Source organism: Momordica charantia, unplaced genomic scaffold, assembly GCF_013281855.1.
Source record: "Momordica charantia cultivar OHB3-1 unplaced genomic scaffold, Mcharantia_2.0 BLBB01000169.1, whole genome shotgun sequence".
Lineage (NCBI taxonomy): Eukaryota > Viridiplantae > Streptophyta > Magnoliopsida > Cucurbitales > Cucurbitaceae > Momordica > Momordica charantia.
Window position 1 is genome coordinate 7,501 of NW_028275325.1, and position 5,000 is coordinate 12,500.

Sequence of the window (5,000 nt, forward strand, 5' to 3'; positions counted from 1 at the left end):
ATGGGGACGGACTGTAAATTCGTTGGCAATATGTCTACGCTGGTTCAAATCCAGCTCGGCCCAATAATTCGCGGATCCACCAAAAAATGATATAACCCGTTTGTCCTTCTACAGAAATGCTTGATACGGAAGAATAAAATAAAAAAAAAACTATTTTTTTATTCATTGACAGATTGATTATCAATCAATTTGACAATAACGAAAAAATGACTATTAATCCATGCTCCTCTCACTAAAGTACATGTCCCCGCGCATATCAATCTATTACTCGCGTCTCTGTCTGTTAGAATATGACAATTCGAATCAAAAATCTACATAGAAAGGTTTGAAGGAAATTAAATCAACAACATATGTTGGACACTTTATTTCCCTGGGATTGTAGTTCAATTGGTCAGAGCACCGCCCTGTCAAGGCGGAAGCTGCGGGTTCGAGCCCCGTCAGTCCCGATGGATACAAATCTAATAAAAAAATACATCAATTCAGCTCTTCCTTTCCTGTGAAAGAGAGAACAAATAATATAACTTAATTTTATCCCAAACAAACGGGATCTCTCTTATTTTTTTTTCCACATTTTTCATCAAAAAAATGTGGTAATTTCTATTTGTACTGATTGATGAGAGAAAGACATATGTGACATATGTGAATTACCACAATTATTGGTAGCATCATATTCAGGATTCGAAAGAATACCGTACTGGGTCTATCTTTTTTGATTACGCCAGATTTTTGTAATGGAATAGAGTACTATACGTTTCCCGGGAGCACATACACAAAGGGAATTTGGACGATACAAAATAAATTTAACATAGTAAACTTTGATCTAATTTTTCGTCTTAAATCAAAATATATCCGTTCTGGCCCCGATTTTGTGTAACCTCAATTAGTAAATTCAATTACTAATTTTAATTTGAAACAATCTATCTCAGTCAAATATCACACTGAACTTTTGATATATACGTTCCACTACTAATTCAAGGAAAGAGGATATTAATACAAACAAAGATCCCATCTATCTCTCTTAGTGAGTGAATTAATAATTTTTGAAAGTTTAAGTTTAGTTTATTTTTTTATTTTTTTTTTAATAAAATTTGATCAGTACAAAAAAAGGAAGGAGTTTAGTTCGAACCTCCCTACTTTTCCTTTTTTGAATTTCGCTGCTATTGTTTGCTTGAGTTTGTTTATAACCAATGTGAGGGTAAAGGTAGTCTGATGAGACTTCATCAGATGATTGCATTGGACAAGAGGTCAGTAGATTATAGAAAAGAAAGAATTCAAAAAATTAGAAATAAAAAAAAGTAAAGAAATTCTTGATTGCATCAGGAATCCCATTTTGTTTGAATTCGGTATGGATAAAAGATCTTGCTATGTTATACTATTCAATTCTCGACGATGAATCGATTTTATAGCTCAGATATTGTTATTCATGATATTTTAATACGATTCGATATCATCGAGATGCAATGCATCCCATTGAATTTACAAGCGAAACATTTATCATCTCTATGGGATTAAATCCCGAGTTATTGCGAATAAAAAATGAAACGATGAGATTATGGAAGTAAATATTCTCGCATTTATTGCTACTGCACTGTTCATTCTAGTTCCTACCGCCTTTTTACTTATAATATACGTAAAAACAATAAGTCAAAGTGATTAATTTGAATTAACCTTGACTTTTTAGTTCTTATCAATGATTGAAGATAAGAAAAATGAAAAGGATTAAAATTTCGCGTCTTAAATGAAATTGGCGGACTATAATTATCAGTATTCTACGAGAGAAGTATTCTATGAGATCCGATAGTATGGTAGAAAGAAATATATGAATTCTTCTACCATACTATCTATTATTGTTATTGAAGTGTATAAAATTGTACTCTATAAAAATAGAGGTTGAATATAGATCAATTTGAATATAGATCAATTTGAATATAGATGAATCTACAATATATATCTTTATATTTATATATAGATATCATATCAATTACATATATGTAATGTTAATATAATATACATAGTGGCCCAATTCTATTTCTTTGATTCATAATTAATGTTGATTACAATGAATCTGAAATGAAATAATCGAAAGGCCACTAATCTTTTTTTAGTATTCGAAAGAAGTAATTGATTGAGCAGTTGACAGATGATCCAGGGGTTCGGTTCCGGGGGAACTTTTTATCTTCGGATTTCAAAAAGAATTAGCAAACCCCATCTTTAACGTTTGAACCATGATATGAAATGAGTTCCATAAAACAAGCATAAATCCTATTTTTAAAATAACTAAAATACTAATAAAATAAATAATAATAAATAAAACAAGTGGTAAGCACGTAATATGTGGGTGGCTAACCCGAGGTACTATCTTATTATGAGTTAGTATATTATTATGCGTAGTATCTCATTGGACAACCACTATGTCTATGTTCTTTCGTGTCGAAAGTATGTATCCACTTACAAACTTATAATAATAACAGAACTCTTTTTTTGTTTTTCACTGTTCAAAACAAAAAAAAAATCAAAGAAAAGCGGAACGATCTATAAAATAAAACAAAAACAATCGATACAGTTTGATTCTTCAATTAGTAGTACTTCTAGAGTCCACTTCTTCCCCATACTACGAGTGAAAGGGAAAATGTAAAGACTACCATTAAAGCAGCCCAAGCGAGACTTACCATATCCATGTGAATTATGTCCCCTATCTCTATGAATATAAAAGAATTATTCCATTATTGCTCACTAATAATTATTATTCACTAATAATAGTGGAATCACTAGCGCATAGTCAAAAAGAGATTCGGGCACAACACCATTGATGAAACAATCCAAAAAATAGAATTATAACAAGTTATTATATGATTTCTAGTATAATCGAAAAACATTAAGCACAAGTAAATAAAAGAGGCAGAGAAACTCTTGTAAGTATCAAAGGGGTCTTAGTAACATGTAGGAATAATAAGACCTAGTCTTTCTTTTGTTGCCCTGCATTTCATTACATTAAGTAAAAAGTATAAATATAAAAATAGAGAATCAAGATAGATCACTATCTATCACATACCCCTATATTCCTTTCTCATTTTATCTAATCTTTACTATCTCCCGATTGTTTCATAGAGACAATCGGGAAATGGCATGGCCTATTACATGCGTGACTAGAGCTTATCGAAAAGAAAGAATTTTTTTTTTACTTAATATCACTTTTTTTAAGATTAAAAAAAAAGCCAATTATCCAGTCAATATAATATTGATTAAATGCTCGAGCACTCAGATACTTTCATGAGTCCGGATATAAAGTATCTTCCTCCTTTCCGTAACTAAAAATGAAATTAGATTCCCTATCTGTCTATTCAATCTAATTCAAGACCCAATCAGTAGACACTACATTAGTAGTCGAAGGGCTATCATATCAAGATTTAACGATTATTTTTCATTACTCTACTAAATTCTTGAAACCTAGACGCAAGGATTTATAGCATTTTAGAGAATCCCAACGATGCTTAGAATCAAGCAAATCTAAAGAGGCTTTTTCTTCTGCTTACTTCTGCTGGAAAAAAAAATCATAAAGTTATATCAGCAAAACAGAAGAAGGTATTTCGATTCTTTTGTTGATGAGGCGACACCCGGATTTGAACTGGGGAAAAAGGGATTTGCAGTCCCCCGCCTTACCGCTCGGCCATGCCGCCAAAACGATACAAAATATTGGATTGGCTCTATCTCTTCGATTGATAGTATCTTACAACACACAATATCTAAAACTAAAAACCGAAAAACTTTGCTTTATTTTTCTATTGAAAGAAAATAAAAAAAAATGTGGATTTTCAGTCACAAAAGAAAAAATTCAGGACAAATGGGAACCGTTAACTTTAACTATTGATTGTGAATTCATAAATGATTCTTGGATTAAAATTGAAAATTAGGTTTACCTAATGATATAAGAAAAAAATCCCCAAATGGATACCTTACCTAACTAAATAAAAATTGATACATAACTAATCATTACTAATCCGTATTGATTCGTTTCCATAACCATAAAAAAATCCTTCTTAATTAAAATTATAATAGCGATTATGAGTATATGTAAACCCCAGAACATAAATGATTACTATTATCTAAATCTAATTGGGTATCTTATCTATATAAGATGCCTATAGGAAATTTTCGGAATTTTATTTTTACAATTTTTTTTTTTGAACAGTGGAATCCACGAAAAAGTTCCATGTTGTTAAAAAAATACAAAAAAATTCTATATTGTTTCTGCGGATCAAATCCCGACTCTATTTATAGTACCCAATCGTATTGGAATATCATAATAATGGTAGAAATTTACTAACTTTTGTTTTGATATAGATATTCTATACAAAACTCCATAAGTCTAAATAGAATTTACCAATTGCTTTGTATTTCATTTGTAGTTGTTGCAAATTCCAATTTGAGTATCAAAGTCTCTTTATTCCTACGTTCATATGTATTTCATGCATTACATCTATTACACCTATGGAGTTAGGTAAAATTTCATGTGATTCAGTAAACATAATATAAATTCCATCATTGCTAGATCGATCCATTTGATGATGAATAAGCAAATAATGGGATTTTTTTTATAAATGGGAAATAAATAAAATGCTTGGGGGTGGAAATGAGAGAATGTCTACAATACCTGGGTTTAATCAGATACAATTTGAAGGGTTTTGTAGGTTCATTGATCATGGCTTAACAGAAGAACTTTCTAAGTTTCCAAAAATTGAAGATACAGATCAAGAAATTGAATTTCAATTATTTGTGGAAACATATAAATTGGTAGAACCATTGATAAAAGAAAGAGATGCTGTATATGAATCACTCACATATTCTTCTGAATTATACGTATCTGCAGGATTAATTTGGAAAACCCGTAGGGATATGCAAGAACAAACAATTTTTATTGGAAACATTCCTCTAATGAATTCCCTGGGAACTTCTATAGTAAATGGAATATACAGAATTGTGATCAGTCAAATATTGCAAAG

At 30.6% G+C, this 5,000-nt stretch overlaps 1 protein-coding gene and 3 non-coding genes across 4 annotated transcripts in view; 3 read left to right on the forward strand and 1 right to left on the reverse strand.

Moving 5' to 3' along the window:
* Positions 1-63, forward strand: part of TRNAY-GUA (transfer RNA tyrosine (anticodon GUA)) — an 84-nt gene extending 21 nt beyond the window's left edge. The window contains exon 1 of the tRNA in view: positions 1-63. This exon is cut by the window's left edge and continues 21 nt beyond it. This is a non-coding gene — a tRNA (tRNA-Tyr).
* Positions 1-366, forward strand: part of LOC111021972 (uncharacterized) — a 704-nt gene extending 338 nt beyond the window's left edge. The window contains exon 1 of the mRNA XM_022299115.2: positions 1-366. This exon is cut by the window's left edge and continues 338 nt beyond it. The gene's annotated coding sequence lies outside the window, so the exon portion shown is untranslated.
* Positions 367-372: 6 nt separating this feature from the next.
* On the forward strand, positions 373-446 carry TRNAD-GUC (transfer RNA aspartic acid (anticodon GUC)). The gene has a single exon. It is a non-coding gene; the product is annotated as a tRNA-Asp (tRNA).
* Positions 447-3,605: 3,159 nt separating this feature from the next.
* On the reverse strand, positions 3,606-3,677 carry TRNAC-GCA (transfer RNA cysteine (anticodon GCA)). Its single transcript has one exon. It is a non-coding gene; the product is annotated as a tRNA-Cys (tRNA).
* Positions 3,678-5,000: the final 1,323 nt, after the last annotated feature.